The sequence below is a fragment of the Podarcis liolepis genome (assembly GCF_965112155.1).
Source record: "Podarcis liolepis genome assembly, chromosome: 8".
Classification (NCBI taxonomy): domain Eukaryota; kingdom Metazoa; phylum Chordata; class Lepidosauria; order Squamata; family Lacertidae; genus Podarcis; species Podarcis liolepis.
Genome location: NC_139560.1, coordinates 51,936,173 through 51,954,353, shown reverse-complemented (window position 1 = coordinate 51,954,353; position 18,181 = coordinate 51,936,173). Strand labels below are relative to the sequence as shown.

Genomic DNA, 18,181 nt, shown 5'->3' with positions numbered 1-18,181 from the left:
TTCCAGCATTAGCCTGTCAATAGCTTGATAAGTCAAATCAAATACCTTTATTGGCATCACAGTATAAAACATTTCAGGTCACTGGGATAATTAAAAGGACACAGGTGAAGCTGTTGAGGGTCATAAGGTCACACAGCAGAATATCTAAGTGCACACTATCACAGTTTGAAGCTTGGTCAGTCAGTAGACACAGAAGGGGCCCTCCATTGTGGTGGAGCTCTCTGTCTGCAGAGTCCAGTGGAGGAAAACATGCACTGCATCCTTAGTACAAATCCGGTGGTCAGATCAGTCCGTCAATTTCAGCACTGCAAAAGGGGTGTGAACCGGGGGGGGGGGGATGGCTTCATTTCTGAACAAGGGGTGTGTTGAGAGGGAGATGATAAAAGATTGAGGCTGTGTGCAAGTGCATTGACAATTCTGCAGTTCTGTGAAGAACAAAGTAGCACTTACAGGTTATTTAATATCCGTTATTTATTTATTTATTTAAAAAAATGGAGGTGGGGATAGGGAACGTTCCAGCTTCTAGCTCAACAGAGTTGTATATACTTTTGGAAAACATTCAAATTTCCCAAATGCCTGCTGAAAATGAATCCTTGTTCAAACTATTTGAAGATCTGAATAGCAATAAAGGACTATTTGATGACTCTTCTTCAGATTGTGTGCCAACAGAATATTTTAAGCATGAATATGAGATGTAGATATACTTAATAACACCAATGAAATGTGTGATGAGGCTACACACAAAAGCAGATTTAATCTCCAAGAACCTATTTGCAAACATTGGGAAACTGACATCAGTGGGAGTTTTGCAGCTGAACCAAAGAATCCATTGTATTGAATAGATAGAAGTAGCAGCCAAAATGCTATTTAACCACAGGAGGTTACGCTTGTTATCTGTGAAGCAACAGCACCACATGAAATAAAAAGAAATGCACACCAAGTATGTTTATGGAATAAAAATGTTTATATTGAATGCTTTATCAGTCACATTTTAAAGGGGTTAGTATCAGTATCAAACGTTATTTCAGTCAGACCAGCATAAAAGGGGGAAGAGTGTGCACAATAACTCAGTGTTGAAAGTCTTAACTGTTTGAAACCAGTGAGGTCACAAAATTGAACCCCGATTGATAGCACATCCAACTCTGAAATGGGATACTGTGATCTAGGCAAAGTATTTACCTTCTCATCTCACTGTGTCCTCTGGATATTGGGTCATCCATAGGGATGCAGAAGAAATTCTATTCACTTTGAATTTTAATACAAATCTAACTAATCCATAAAGTAGAGGGGGGAGAAGCAAGATGGCGGGGAACTGTAGCGATGGTGCAGCAAATCTGGTGTCCCTGCCAATATGTTTGCACTGTGCTGATCTCTTCCTAGTAATTAGCAGCAACTTGGCTGTTGGGATATCAGGCAAGTGCTGCTCTCCCATGCTGTCTGCTACTTCTGGCCAATGGTCAAATATGATGGTCCAATGATATCTGTATGGCCACAGGTTCTTCCTTCTGAGTGTTTAAGCTTGCCCTGTGGAGATGACTGACACCTAGACATGGTTTAAAAGTGGAAAAACAGACACCTGTTGTTGACAATCCTCCCACTATTAAATGAGCACATACAGGATGGAAACCAGGCTTTTTGCCATACTATTTCCAACTCTTAAAAAAAACCTACTTTCCATCTTCTCAAAAGACTCCACATGGAGCCCATAAGATCTGCACAAGTCCTTAAACAGGATGCTCTGAGAACATGCATTTCCATACCTATTAGCACCTCATAAAGCAAACCTACGTCCATTTTTTGCTATTGTGACAGATGAATCAGTGAAGTGTGTTTATTTGATCTTTTTGGGAAGTGGTGGTTTTCTTGTTAAGTCTGAGGAAACCATATTCTGAGAATCTCTCAGTCCTGTTCCGCACACAAAAAGCTTTTCAGATCTCATTGTTGTAGCCTGTTATTATAATTTCAGTTCCAAGCCCATTTCAAAAGATAATGGCTGACTCTCTTATTTAATTCCCCCCTTCCCGCCCACACACACATGATGGCATATTGTAAATCACATTTCTTAAGAGGATTCAAAAACCAATGTTTTAATAAAAGCACACTGCAAAGCTGGAGGGATTACCAACACCTGTTTAGTTCATTATCAAAATCCACTCACATTTCAGAGCAGGAAATATAAGATTTCCAAAAGTGCTCATTATTCCGCTCCATTAAAATCAAGGGTCTTAGACTACTGTCCCTTAGGTTTTTTGTTTTCTAAAAAAATAATCAGAAGGACAGGTTTGTTGCATACAATTTTGCATCTCAGATAGAACAGGCTATTAACATAACTATTAAGTCTTCTTAAGCACCCATTTTTCTGTTTCCTTTCTGCACAAAAACAAGGCACTTGGGCAGAACATGCTCCACTGAATTCTAAAAGAGTAAGATAAAATTAGGGCTTATTGTACAGTTTTCTGAAACACTGAAAGATCCCACTGATATCAGCGAAAGATATCAAAGCATCAAACCTAATCCATTGAAATTACAGTGGTACCTCTGGTTACAAACTTACCATATTTTTCCATGGATAAGACTAGGTTTTCCCCCTTTAAAAATATGTCAAAAATTAGGGGGTGTCTTATACTCTGGGCCATCTCCCCCCATTTTCTTAAATCTGAGTCCCTCAAAATAGGGGGCATCTTATACATGGGGGCCTCTTATAGACAGAAAAATATGGTAATTCGTTCTGGAGGTCCATCCTTAACCTGAAACTATTCTTAACCTGAGGTGCCACTTTAGCTAATAGGGCCTCCTGCTGCACAATTTCTGTTCTCATCCTGAGGTAAAGTTCTTAACCCGAGGTACAAGGTACCACTGTACTGGAATTTAAAAGTATTTTAGTATGGCTGGCTGATGGCATTGCAAAAACATTATGTATTGCATAAAGTTTATTTATACAATGCTCTTTTATATGAAAACATATCCATGCATCATTACAGGACACAAATATATACACACACATTGGCATTCATCTGTCTCAAGAGACAATGGAGTGTGCCTCCAGAGGTGAAGTCAAACCGCTAGAGAATCACAGCACCTGCTGTGGCTGTGGAGTTGGGTAACTGAAATTGCTGCCTCCTGCATGGTTTTTGCTGTGTTTGCAGCAGCAAAGTTACGTCTCTGGGGGACAAGCCTAAGCAGTATGTATATGTGTGTGCGCGTGCATATAAATGTTTAAAACCTCATCATCTGAGAAGGGGAAAAATACACCTTCCTAAGTCAATTTAAAGTGGGGTGGGTGAATCAGACCCTGCAAGCACCTGGAAGGGTTACAGATGGACTTGTGGACAACATACATGTGACCGATGCTGCTAGGGCCTCATCATTCCAATCTACTTCTATAAAAGTGGTATGCTGCAACAAACTCCTCCCTACTGGCCTTACTTGATAGCTACAACTATACAGGAGAAGGGAGGCAGAAGGATACAGCAGATCCAAGCCATCTACATGTTTTAAAGGCAACTGACAACCAGCACAGGCCAATCAAAATAGGTTCTCTGTCCAAGAAGATGGCAAGAAGCCAGCTTACAAGAGAAAGATATTATGTTCTGGCTCTGAGGTGGTCAAGAGGACCCGCAGAACTGTGTGGGGTGGAAGAGGGTAGATCATTCTACCTGGCAAGCTGAAATGCTGCGCTGGTGGAAGAATTGACATAGTGGGACACTGAATTCTTCCCAGAGTCTATTACTGAACCCACTGGATGAAGCAGCTTCCAAACCTGCTCTTCTAGGGAAACCATTTCATTATATCCTTTCAGTTCAACTTCTTTCATATCTTTCCCCCCATGCAAATTCGTCATTTCCAGTCTGATTGCCAACTTTTGCTTCTCCCACACAATGTCCTCATTCCACTGTAATGGGGTGTTAATTTTTCAAATGCAGCTTCCCTGATGTCATACTCACTGGGTATAAACTGCTCCAGGGATTCCTTGCATGTGTATTCCTTTATCCTGTTAATGTCACCATTAGTTCTGATTGCCTCCTTAACTGCCTTCTTGTCTTCTGTTGAGGGCGTCACAGATCCTCATTGCAGTTCTCCTTTTTGGCAATTTTACTTTAATGCTTTGTTTGTTTTCAATCTTCCCTTTATTTGTACAGGGGAGATTTTGTCTCGATTTTCTTCCAAAGAGGATTCCAGTTGTGTTATCGGGTGGTGGCGAAAGTGGTTTTCTATCATCCTGGACAGTTTTATACTTGTTTAATAGAGTAAGAGTTTCTGTTTCAGGAACGTTGTTTGCCTTATTTAGTCGGGTTTTAGGCATGCACAATATAAATGGCTTCTTCACAGCATCTTTTCAATTTCCTTCTGTTGGTGTTCCTGGTAATATTATTCAGAGTTATGACCACTTGCAGCTGTGTAATTTTGTGGTTGTAGACCAGAGGAAACTCTGCATATCAATAAATTTCTACTGCCTCCTGAACTCTCTTTACTCTGAACCTTCTTAGTGGCTGGAATTCACCGGAAGAGCATTCCAAACTCCTGGCCTCCTCAGCACGGCCACTTGAACTGGCCATGGCAGAAGAGGTGGGAGGGGTAAATGCTCTTTTGCTATGTGAACTCTCAGGCTGGTGCAGAGGAGAAACCTGGATTGGATCTACTGCCATCATGTGAAGACAGCAGAACCAGCTCAGGGTCTAGTGGATCCTTTGCTCATCAAGTTCTGCCCATGAAATGCCATGTTTTGGAAGTTTACACGATATCACAGGTGGGGATACACTGGTAATAGTTCCCCAAAACCTAGCTTAGTGCTAGGCAGACTTAATTACTTAGTTTGGTTCATATTTTTAGGCAAACCCACCTGACCAACACTTCCTTGATTAGAACATTTTTCTCCATGACTTTTTGTACTACATTAGTACCTCCGCAAACGTCCACCTTGTCTAGTGTCCATTCCAGCGAAAGTCCGTGGCAAACCTGTAAGTATCGGAATGGGTTACTTCTGGGTTTGCTGCTCACGCGTGCGCAGAAGTGCAAAGCCCTCCACATGCATGTGCAGATGCAGCGCTTTGCCCTGCATCCTTTTTGCCTAGCGGCCGGGGCTCTGGAATGGATCCTGGCCGCAAAACAAGGTATGACTGAACTAATATTGCAATACAGTGTGTAGAAAAATGTAGAAATGTGCATTTCATATCTTTTCCCTCCCAAGTTCCAACTTCTCCCAATTCCCCTCCTGTAAACATGGCTGCAAGGAGCTGCTCAATGTTTCCAACATCACCAATGTATAATTTCCCCCCAAAAAATTAAGCCTCATGGCAAACAGGACAGATAATGGGGCAATCACAACTGGTGAGGGAATGAATAAACCCCCGAATGCTGTGAAACCAATAACAAATTCCCCTGCTATGTCTGTAATTAGGGGATTCAGGTGGCACTGTGGTCTAAATCACTGAGCCTCTTGGGCTTACCAATCAGAAGGCTGGCGGTTCAAATCCCCGCGATGGGGTGAGGTCCTGTTGCTCGGTCCCAGCTTCTGCCAACCTAGCAGTTCAAAAGCACGTCAAAGTGCAAGTAGATAAATAGGTACCACTCCAGCAGGAAGGTAAACGGCATTTCCGTGTACTGCTCTGGTTTCGTCATGCTGGCCACATGACTCAGAAAAACTGTCTGCAGACAAACGCAGGCTCCCTTGGCCTGTAAAGCGAGATGAGTGTCGCAACCCCAGAGTCGTCTGCGACTGGACTTAACTCAGGGGTCCTTTACCTTTATCTTTTAATGTGTGTAATTAACTAAAGACAAGTAAGGGATGTAGCTGCACACTGTGCTTTAAGCTTGATGTGTCATGTCACCCCCCAGTTTCCTGGCCTATTGTTCTATTCATCTGCATCACCCTGCACCCCAATATTAGTTCATTTCTTAAAGCTTTTGATTGCATCCCAATCAAATCCAAATTAATACCACCTCCCCGATGATTAGATGACATAATTTACACTTAAAATCTCTCCCAGTAGTTAGGTGACTTCTAATTGCCACACAAGGAAAGTAATCAGTAAGTTTTCTTAAAGTTTTCCCCTTAAATAGTAATGTTGCCATATTGTTAGGTAGCATACCCCCTCTTTCTCTCTCTCTCTCTCTGATTTCAAAAATGAGGGACACAAAAGGTTTCCAATGGAGCAGCAACACAATATGACAGCTGAATATTGCAATTATTTTTTTCCGGATCAAGGAATTGTGGTAAACTATTCTGAAATATATCATGCTTTTTGAGGACTCACCCTTTCATGATTTAGGCTTTACTATCCTGAAAAGTGGAAGTAGAAGGCCAGGAAGAATTGCCTAGAAACCATTCTTGGTCTTCTACTTTCATAAATTATTTTCTGGTATGTGAAATTCCATTGCTAAAAGTCAACAGTTTTTCTTTACCATCGTTTGAGAAATATTTATTTAAGACAAGATATTGTTTTTGGCTCTCAGGCAGATCTCATTTTAAAAACCTTATTCATTATTATTTTTTAGGTCCAGGACTGCCCCCCCCCCCAAGTAGGAAACTGATCTTCCTTGGTGATTGAGATTTATTATATTAAATGGGCCTTGAACAGTGATCATACTCATTATCTTGTGCATCTCAGTCATTCGTCATTTTAGTGCACACTGACATTTTCCCCAGAGATTGTTTCTTTATTATTACAAACTTCTTCAATAATTTGTTGGGGTGCCAAAGTGCAGCAGCAACAGCAAAGACTTATTTGGGGACACAAAACTGTAGCGTGCATTTTCATTGCAAGAAGCTAAGTACATGAAGCAGCCCAGACCCTGCAAAATCTTCTCCCTGACACCTTGTTTGACTCAGGAATGAGCTGCTGCAGGGGAAATGTGGCAGGCAGCAGGGAAAGGAGCAGGCAATATTCTGGCAGGACTGTTGAATCTAGACAGATGCTATTAATGCCTAAGCTGGCTGGCTGTCACCTGCTCAGCCAATCAGAGCATAAAGTTAGGCTTTCTGCCTCTGTCTAACTGTCTGACATATTTTTATTCTGCATTTCTCCAAAGAGCTCAAGGTACATAGCTCACTCTTCACAAGTTTGTCTGGGAAGTAGGTTAGGTTGATAGTTACCAATTGGCCCAAGGTCACCCATTGTGCTTCATATGGCTTATTTATTTATTATTTAGGCTTCATTCACCTGCCCTCACTTAGGTTTTGCCTGCTTTGACCTGCTGAGATTTTCACATGCTGGCCCATACTGTTTTGATTAGGCTGCGTGCATGAGCTGCTCCATGTCTAGTGCTGCATTTCAGACTATTGAAAGTGGGACACTGCAAGTTCTACTGCAATTTCCTATTACCTCACTTACTCTTCTTTGTCAATAGGGGTTCAGCAAATTGTTTTAGTGCAAACGATTGTACAGTTTCAACATCTCTATTTCAAGAGCTAGCTGCAGGATTAGGCCCTCTTTTTGCTCTTGCTGAGACTGAAAGTCTTGTCACTAGACATACTTGCTTGGGAATGGTGGTTGATGCTGTTACAATGATAGCTTGTTTGTCAAAATAGAAACAAAACCCAGTTCCTTAGTTAAATAATTGCATCATTACTGGGGGTTAAAAATGCTACCCTCTAAGAATTTTCTATGTTGTGTTGTTACGTTGTCATTTTTAAAGACAACTTTGTACCATAAAAAGACAGTTTGCTTTCCACATATTATTTAAATTAAACCAGACCAGAAATCTGATCTCAGGATTTGAGATTTGGTGTTTCTTTGGGGCATGAACTACAAATTCACTTTGATACTTCAGTTTTGGAATATTCTTTTGGTGTGTTTAGCCTTGGTTAATGCTTGACAGACTAGTGGTTAGTTAGCATTGAATCACATCCTTCTGGACTTCCTCCTCCCCTCCCCTGCCACTTCCTGATGGCTGTTCAGAGCCAATAACTTAGAATATCCTTTTCTCAAGGATGTCATGAAACAAATAGACAGCTGGACCTTGGGAAGTATCAACAGGAATTAATGCATTCTATTAATACTCAGTGCTGCTGAATATTCTTCTAAGCTAGAAATGCCATAGTAATCTGCCAAGTTCAATTTCCAACGCAGATATCATAGTTCCGTTGGGGCAAACAAATATCCTAGACCCACCACATGTCCAATTATTTCAAATTTAATTTCCATTGGGAAAATAATTTGTCAACAGCTGGCTGCACTAATTCTGTGCACATGATCCTCAGAGGGGGAAAAATAGATCTAAATAGAAGCACATCAGCAGATTAGGGCTGGGCAATATCTGTTTTCCAACATCGTAATATATTGCCAGCTAAACTTCATGATATCCTAATGATGTCAGAAAGGAGGAAAGAAGGCAGGGAGGAGGAAGACAGTTGCTGGCCACACAAATGATCAGTGTCACAGTGCACAGCTTCTGCCACTTTCTGGCAAGACCAGGCAGGCAACATTGCCCCAGACAGAGTGCATCAGCTAGAGCTTTGCACATGCAAACACATGCAAACACAGAGCCCTCGGGAACTAATAGCTTCCCCGGAGCCACCAGCCGCAACTTGCCCCAACAGTCTCTTGCCAGTGCCGCTGGAGGCAAGAGGAGATGGTACATTGCCGCTTCAAAATTCTGAAATCACTATTATAACTGTTTTCAGGCAATATATTGATAAATCGCCTAGGCCTACTGCAGATGTATGTGTAGTAGCTACAAAGAGCAATGGTGAAAATGATAAGCTTTCCACACTAAGAAAAATCCAGTAGAGGTGAAAGTGACAAGGCATTTACCACCCCGTATCGATTTCACCTTTGCATTTGAGACGAGAGATGGAACTGAGAAGCTTGAGTCCAGAGAAGCCTGCTTTCCAGAGCATAAGCAAGATGTTGTACAGTCTGTAGTCTCGATAAAAAGATGAATCTGAGAAGCTTGAATAGGGAAAAGCCCTTTCACACTCCAGGCAAAATTGACAAGTAGTTTCAGACTCTTCCAATTTCACCTCCATAGTCAGTTTCTACTGACTTGCAGCAGGAGTGTGAGAGAAAGCTTGTTTGTTTCAGTTCTTGGTTTTGCAGTATTTGTCTGCAATGTACAACATTTTGAGTGTTGTCAGTTAATGTTTTTATTACTCCTGTTTCATTTGCTTTATGAGCTAATGTAAATTAAAACAGTAAGAACGTCTTGTGTAAAGTCAGAGACTTTGTGCAATCCTACAATGGGCTGTGTAAAAACTGAGAAATTGGAAAATCCCTTCTCTGTAGACGTAATTGAATCAAATGCCTTAAAAAAAGTTGGAACCCTCTGCCAGTTTTACCTCTATAGTGAAGGGGCTTCTATAACTCAAGTTTTAACTATTGTAGCATAAACTCCCATTTCACTACTAATCAACCGCTTAGAAGGGCAAATATTAAAATGACAATTCTTAAAATTAAAAGCCTCATAGCAGTTGTATTTAGGAATCAGTGTTACAAAGGAAATGTTCCAACCAAATAGTAACTTTAATTTGTAGCCTTGTCTTTGTAGAACAAAGTAGCCTTTTTCCTCTTCCTCTTTTTCTTTCTCTTCCAAAGGACGGTGTTACTGATTTTTCTAATAGTTACCCCAGATTTGCAATCTAGAAAGCTTCTATCAATTTTACAGTAATACAGATCCTCTATCAAGACTCCTATTGCATGACCTCATTCTGCAGTGCCTCCATCAGGTTTGCTGAAATATATGCATTGGACAAACCTCTGAAAGTGCCATCCAAAAGCACAGGTGCGATCAACTCCATGATGTGGCAGGTAAATGGTTAGCAAGATGCCCCTTTTTTCTTACTGCCTGACAATAAAATACATAGTGTGTGGCAGAATAGCTGGAGAAAGCTAGGTCATGCCCTTGCTCTGTATTTATCTCCTCACATTTCTTGAAGCCATTAATAAAGACGGCACTGGCAGATTTCCTGCTGAGTAGGCAGCAGTAGGCAGATCCTGATGTTTCAAATGGAGCAGGAGATTTAATACAGTATGTGAAGGTTTGTATATGTTTGGGGCTCTGTTATGAATATGCTGACAGCTGGACACTACAGAAGTACGGTAACTTTAGGACTCCAGGAGTGGTAGTCCTACCAACAATTCTGCAGTATAGCTTTGAATTATGAAAAGTATCAGCACTTGTAAAGCACTTTTTAAAAATAAAAAATAAAAAACCCTCTTTGCTGGGTTTGGAGAGAAACTGCAAGTGCAGCGATTCTTCCTGTGAAATGTCAGGAGGGTTGGGATGGAATTATATACAGTAGCTACTTTCAAGAAAGCCACAATAGCAGTGACCTGCAAACTCATGACTTTGCCAGAAGAAAACATTACAGACTACTTTGGTGGTGGTGCTGGGGGAACTCAACATTTCCCAGGCTGTGTGGCAACAACCTTAGTAACCCAGCTTCTCAACTTACCAGTTTCTGCAAACTCAAGAGAAGCAGGAGCTCCCGTTCTCAAAACTCCACACTTATCAGCTACAAGGGGGAGCAAATGATCCTATTCTTATTATTTTTAGTGTTCCAAAGCTGCTGAAAAATGAAAAGGCACTTCTTAACAGAATTGTGTGCTCACTACCTGAGAAATATTCAGGACTGCAGACCATGAGCCCACGTCTGAAAGGAGACTATAAATGCAACTGAAAACAGTGTTTTATGCAAGTACACTCATCATTTTAGCAAAAGATATGCCTAATAATCTCCCTAGTATGAGGTTCACAAGAGAACCTTAGTTTGCAGTAGCTGGTTATACAATGGGTTGATCAACTTCTCTTCGGTGCTGGGGAAGAGACAAAAAGAAAACCAGCATTCAGTATGGAGGCAACATGTGCATCATTTGAAAGTATGAAGTTAGGACAAACCTGGGATTGCTCCAGAAAAGACTCCCCTTGAAAGAGACACCTGCAGTTTTAAGGCAAGTAGGGCTGAGCACTGGATTCAGCCAAATCCTGTACTTAATTGGACTGATTTGGGCAGACTTTCACAGTGCACAGTTCAAAAGTAGCTAAAAATCATCATAGGGTGATTTATAGTGATTTGTGACAATTTCTTGGAATTCTAGACAGATCTTTGTAGAGGCTATTAAGCATCCTTATATCATGTCTCTATCGGGGGGGGGGTGGCGTTATGGTTTCTTTGGTATTTTAATGCAAGCCAATGGGATTTCCAGAGATCTGTATTTTTTTTTATTGCGATCCAAATTTGGATGCAGGAAAGGTGATGTCAGGTCTGGATTAGTTTGGACGAAATCCAGTCCAATCCACATTTACAAACTGGGGTGGGGTGGATCAGGAGGGGGGCGGTCCATGTACAGTCCTACAGGAATGTGGCAGAGATGGGTGATCTCTCTTCAGCTTGCCTGAGATTAACCTTGAAATGGTCAGAGTTCTTTTGAGCAACCCCTGAGAAACGTTTCTGAGCCAATTTGAGGCTTGCAAGTGGATCCTGTCCATTCCCTGCCCAGTCTCTAAGGCCACTGAACCATTTGTTGGCTGCAGTCTGCCAGGGCTACTTCACCCTGTCACTGTTTCCACCACCACACCACTGCAACAATAAGTAATCGCAATTATTTGTTGCATTTTGAATAGTGGAGAATGCAAAGTCGAGGGAAGGGCAGCTTGCAGTTTTTGTCTAGCTTGGGTTTTAATCTGAGTCAGAGAACATTCTGAGAGTTGAATGCTCACATTTTCTTTGAGCTGATATTTTAGAAGTCAGCAAAGTTATCTGCAAAAGCCCAGGCTCAGAATAGTTTTTTTGGCACTGTTAGAAACCCACAGTACTTTGTGATTCTCTGCTTTAGCTGCATAGCACTCACTCACCAGTTCCCATTTTATCCAGAATTAACATCCTTGAGTTACCTTGTGCATTTTGTGCTTTGGATATTTAAAAATGGGGGAGGCATCTTATATTGCCCAATCCAATGCTATTATTTGTTATAGGACCCTAAGAACTGCAGTTGTGCAATATATTTCTAGCCCATTAAACAAAAAATACTTCTGGTTCTGCTCCCTCACTCTACCACACTGTATGCTGGCCACATTAATGTGAGCTCACTTCACTTGGCAACAAAACTGACAAGGAGGTGAATGGATGAATTACCTCCTAAATAATTAGGCACATTCACCTTAAGCAATGCATCACAATTATATAAGTTGAAAACACTTAACAAGTGTCACCTTCTCAATGCTTTATACCTGACACTACTTTCATGGGGCTGGGGGGGAGAGAATCAAGCAAATGATATCACTCCATTTCCAGTGGAACTTGCTGCATTAGAGAGAATGAAGGATTTCCCCAACAACCTCAGTTTGCCCTTAGCCAGTTCCCACCTGCATGCTTCCTTACTTACAGCCAATCAAGGAGTGACATAGTTTCCTCTTCCCTAGTCCCAGTGTTGACATTGAAGAACTCACCAGGAACGAAGATGGGGGCAAAACTAGAATCAGTTGTCTCTGCCTGGCATTGGCTCTGGTGCCACCTACACTTGGCCTCTTAGCCTTCCATCCTATTGGTTGGCACCACCTATATCCTTCTTTGATGTGAAATTCGAACGTTGTTCTAAACTCCTGATAATGTAGGGTTGAAAACATAAATTTGATCTCAGGGAGGTGGCCAGGTATGGGAAGACATTGTTCCACAAAAGATAACAGCTTAGTTTTCCCAAATATGATTAATTCCACATGTGGAATTTGCCTTCCATTCAGAGAACCAAGTTGTCATTTTTTGGTTGAAAAATAATCTAGGTATATCCTCAGAGTATAAGCTTTCAGACACATTTTTGTTAGTTTGCTGAAAGGCACCCTTTGGAATGGACCATTGGATTGGGAGGTGATTAATTTTACCCCCCACCAAAAGAAGAAGAAGAAAGAATACAATTACATTGAGAAATCCACTACAATATCTTGTCATTGCTAGCTTGAACTACAATAGGTTTGAAGAAAGTTACAATGTCTGGGAATTGTAACTGTTGCTACTTGTAACATTATACCACAACAAGGAACATAACTGCAGAAAAGAGGTAGGAAACAGATTTTAGGCATGCTTAGTGGTTGATTTTTCTCCCTTTCTATTTATGTCCCCCCATAAAGAAATGTTCATTGGATTACTTCTCCCTAGCTCAGACTACAGGCTTGTCCACATTTGAACTGAAGCTCACTTGGAATCCACATTTTATCCATTCTAATTTGACCTCATTTGTTCATACACAGCTGCATTTGCAGTTGAAGATTAAATGTATGTGCATCCATCCATACAAGTAGGCCTCCTATTTTGTTTTGTCTCTGCCTTCTAACTTGTTGATTTGAATGTGCTAATTTTGCACAAATGGGGCATGAGAATCTGCTGAGCAGTGAGCAAACACTTTAATGCTAAAATGACAGGCATTTCCCATTCCAGAACAGGAAAATGAGTGTGGGATGTCTCAGTACAGTTATATACTGTGAATAGAATAAAATGAAGCAGAGATCTGGAGAAATCATTCAGTCTTCCTGCAGAAATTTGATTGTTGCTGCTGCTGTTATCATTATTATTTTTAACCATAGCTGTGAATCTGCTTTGTGGAGCTCGCTGGAAACACACACCACAGAACTGGCATGGGGGTTGTTAAGGGTCATGGGGGTGGGGAATCAGTCTAATGAAATCAACAACAAAAAATGAAGCAGGGAGATCTAGAGAAATCACTGTTATTTGGGCTTCTTCTGCTTTACAAAACTGTGTTAATGGCATGTAGGGGATATAGGAAGAAAATTAGTGAAAGTGGGTGCTCGTTCCACCCCTAGGCAAAAAACCAAGATAATGTGTCTTCTGCCTCAGATGGAGTCACATTTTTCAAAATTTATTGGATTATACCTAGATTAGGGAAATCCAAACTGTCAGTGGGAAAACAGCAAGGTAGGAGCTCACCAAAGAAACAACGCATTCTGTGTGCTACTTAAAAAAAAAAGAAATGCTACAGGTGGGTGTCTTTTATTATTTTATTACATTTCTTTGCAAATACACACTATATAAAGATTGCAGGCTATGCCATCATGAATTAATTCCCTTTGGATTCGACAGGTAAAACCTTGTCCTTCACATGATGTCAAACACAATGCAGCCAAAGGAATGTAGTCAGCACTCTTCATTTAGACTAGAGAGATGTAACCTTGGATTATGGCCTGTCTGGAGAAAATATATATTACCCACCATGTTACTGACTCTACAACATATGTCTGCAGTTCTGAACCTTCCGTTGGTGCCAGTGCAGGAGAAGGAAGAGGAAGAGAAAGATTTATTAGACTTGTTAGTCACCAAAGGTCTCCAAGCAGCATAAAGGTAAAAGTAAAGAGACCCCTGACCATTAGGTCCAGTCGTGACCGACTCTGGGGTTGCGGTAAAAGGTAAATATAAATCCAGTCCATTTGATAGAGGAATTAGACCTTTAGCATGGTGACCGCCTATGCTTTGGAACTTCTTCACTGTATGTATCAGACAGGCACCATATCTATTGGCTTTTCAGCACCTTCCTTTTTCAACATGCCTTTTAAGTGTTGGTCTTTATATCAGTCTATATTATGTATTGAATTTCAGAATGTTTTTACATAACAAAGTTGTTTTTTTAAAAAAAGAAATCTGTTATAATTGCTTATATATACAGTGGTACCTAGGATTACAGACACTTCAGGTTACAAACGCTTCAGGTTACAGACACCACTAACCCAGAAATAGTACCTTGGGTTAAGAACTTTGCTTCAGGATGAGAACAGAAATCATGCTCCAGCTGCGCAGTGGCAGCAGTGGGAGGCCCCATTAGCTAAAGTTGTACCTCAGGTTAAGAACAGTTTCAGGTTAAGAACAGACCTCCAGAATGAATTAAGTTCTTAACCCTAGGTACCACTGTATACATTCTGTGATTGTTCTCATTGCTGATACCTGTATTGTGAATATGCTATTTTATGGGAATCGATTCATGAATGGAACAAAATAAATAAACAAAGGTATCATTTCTACCTTTAAAAATGGACACAGGTGGCCATTTGATGGACAATTTTGCTACATATGTTTTAACAACGTGAATCAGAAGCTAACATGCCATCCACCCCTAAGAACGCCGCTTGCAAAATATATCCATCCTCACAGAACAACTGAAAATGTAAATGGGCAAGTTATTTGGAAGATATTTAGTTAATAGCAAATTGAATAATTGTGGTGATTTTTTTTTGGGGGGGGGGTGAATTCCTCCAGTCAAATTACAGAGCTCTGTCTTCCAGTAATATTCGGGCCATAATGAAGGCAATGAACCCCACCCACTTTCAAAGCAGAGAATAAGGATGAACCCTTTTCTATGTGAGATCTAATTTCCATTACCTTTTGAATTGGGCAGATATTGGCAGGAACTGGGCTGAGAAGAAAGAAAAGCCATCTCATTTCAAAAAGATGAATGTGGTTGGTGCTTCACAGTGGGAAGCAATTACAATGATAGCAAGAAGCTATGTGTCATATTCCTCATGTGTAGAGCAGTGGCGTTGGGATGAGGCTCATTGTGTATAGAAGAGAATATTCTTGGTTCAGATATTTGAAGCCCAGTATGAGAATATTTACCTCTTGACTCGCAAGAAACTGCAGCTATTTTACCCTTATCGTCTAATTTCAGCTATGATAATCCATCATGCCATGCAACTGTCACTATCTCACCTGTATTCACTGCATTCCTAGGTCAAAATGTGTAAGAGTTCAAACAGGTCCAAGCGTACATGACACCCCATGCGTTTATCACAAAATTTCTGGGGAAAGGGGAAATCAACAGCAACATATTCCACATCGCAAAGAAATTGTAGGAAAAAGAAAATGTGGATTAACAAATATTTTTTATGCTCTGCTGGTAAAATAAACTGCAAAGTTACAAGCACTTTAGATATTCCTGAAGCATGAAAATTTCAACAGACTTTCCTGCCCTGAAATACCAGCTTAATCTCGGTAACTGTGGAGCCTTATACATATATTTACTCTGAACTAATTCCCAATGGACCTTAATTGTAGGGGTGTGTGTGTAGCATTGCAGCCTAAAAGACAATCCATTTTTCTTCTTCTCCCGAAAATGGCATGCTCTTGCTGCTGTCACATCACTGCTTATTATGTATCAAAAGGGCTATAGGCAATGTGCAAAACTTAAAACTGACCCATATTCTCATGGACATTTAGCAGGAAAAACTACCGTATTTTTTGCACCATAACACTCACTTTTTTCCTCCTAGAAAGTAAGGGGAAATGTCTGTGCGTGTTATGGAGCGAATGCCTGCGGGTGGCGGGGGGGATCTGCTGCAGTCGTGAGCAGAGGATCCATGGTTCCCCTTCCTTCCCTCCTCCGTGGTTACAAAGCATGGATCCACATGGATCCTCAGGATTTTTGCATTGGGCTCCAAACTCACTCGCAGATCACATGTCTGTGGCCACAGCATGAACCACAAAAATCATATATCCACTATTTCGTTTAGAATATTTTTTTTCTTGTTTTCCTCCTCTAAAAACTACATGCGTGTTATGGTCTGGTGCGTGTTATAGAGCGAAAAATACGGTACTTCCTTCATCAGCTAAAATGCCTACACTGCAGTGTAAAGGTAAGGGAAACAAATGGAACCATAGCTAGGAATGATGATGCGTAACAAACCCATTGCATAGCTAGAACCAGCTGAAACTGAAATAAATGCTCCAAAAATAGTTGCAGAGACACTTTTTACAGCCAACACTTTATTTATTTAGAGCATTTGTAGCATGCTCTTCAGTCCAAAAGGCTCCTAGCATGGCTTACCCACAATTTAAACCCACAAGACAGTCCCTAAGAGCAGGAAGTGACATAGAAACTCAGACAACAATTTCTAAATACGGTAGTTGTTCCTATATTGATCATCTGGCACAGTTCAGGGACAGGAAGGAGTTGGACTTCCAGCCAATCTGGAGAAATGAGCCCTGCTTCCTATCTCTCCCACTGAGGCAGCCTGATGGAATGGCTGCCCCAGGTGAATGTCAAAGGAGAGGAGCCCTCATGAAGCAGAGCTGATGGAATGAGCTCTGCTCCTCAGCTCTCCCACTGCTGGAATGGCTGTCCCCATTTATGGCTGGAATTAAGACCATGAGCTACTTCTTTCTTAGGAATAAGTACCGTATTTATTCCAGGAGCAAAATTCCAGGTGCAGAATTGCATAGAAATGCATGTTTACTAGGAGAACTTTGCACTAATGTACTGATAAATTTACACCGAGCCTTTAAAAAAATATATTTTAACGTGCCGATGTGGAAAACTGAACCTAAGATTGGAAAAATGAGAAAGGAAAGGGAGAGAAACCTGATTTGACTTGCCTATCCTGAACTTCAATTTGTGTGTCAGCTCCCCATGCAGCCTGGAACCTTGGAAGATCATGGAGTGGAGGGTCTTCTTCACCACGGCAGAGGTTCAACTTCTAGTATAATGAAGCATAATGAAGCCAATGGTTTTAACATGTCAGCAGAGAGGGGTGCCCCCCACTGTCTCTCCTTAATGCAACTGAAATTGCAAGGGGGGGGGGGAATGTATGCCTAGGGCTCTATTTATAATTATTGAGAGGTAACTGGTCATTCTGTACCCTTTGGTGAAATTTTTAAAGGAATTTTTTTATATAAACAGTTGGTTCTGAGTTGGACCCTCTTCTTACCTTATTTTATCAAAACCATAGTTTGTAAAGATGTTATAAACTAACATTGAGCAGCAGGTCTCAGATTGAACAAACAAAAGCATTCTTTTCTCTCCAGCTCCCACTAACCTTTACATAAGCGATGGGGGGAAGGAATTTTCTACCCAATTTCCTAAAGGAAATAATTACTTTAAAAAACAACCGTTACTGAAAATAGATAGAGGGGTTGCTGTTGTTTTTCCCTCTTCAGGGTGCATTGCCATTGAGGTACAATTCAATAGAATTAATTAAAGGCCTGCTCAGGCTACCTATTTTTATTTGCAGTCTGAATCATTTGCTGGCTAAGACAAAATCAAATTGAATGTAAAACCAAATCAATTTGTCTGTCAGTGAAATAGTAAAAATCAGTAATTAATTGAAAGACTCTATTTTTATTTGTCTCAGGTAAAAGGACAACACCACAGATGTGAGGCAAGCTACAATTTTCTCAGGCATTTAGCTCAGGGATCAGTAAGGTCTCAAGACACAAAGTTTACATTCTATTCCCCCCTCCCCCCCCCCC

General features: G+C 40.9%; 1 long non-coding RNA gene across 1 annotated transcript in view; it reads right to left on the bottom strand.

Moving 5' to 3' along the window:
- The window catches only part of LOC310714024, a 497,831-nt gene extending 482,408 nt beyond the window's left edge, over positions 1–15,423 (bottom strand). The window contains exon 1 of the long non-coding RNA XR_014529528.1: positions 15,411–15,423. This is a non-coding gene — a long non-coding RNA (uncharacterized lncRNA). The remainder of the gene's footprint in view (positions 1–15,410) is intronic.
- Positions 15,424–18,181: the final 2,758 nt, after the last annotated feature.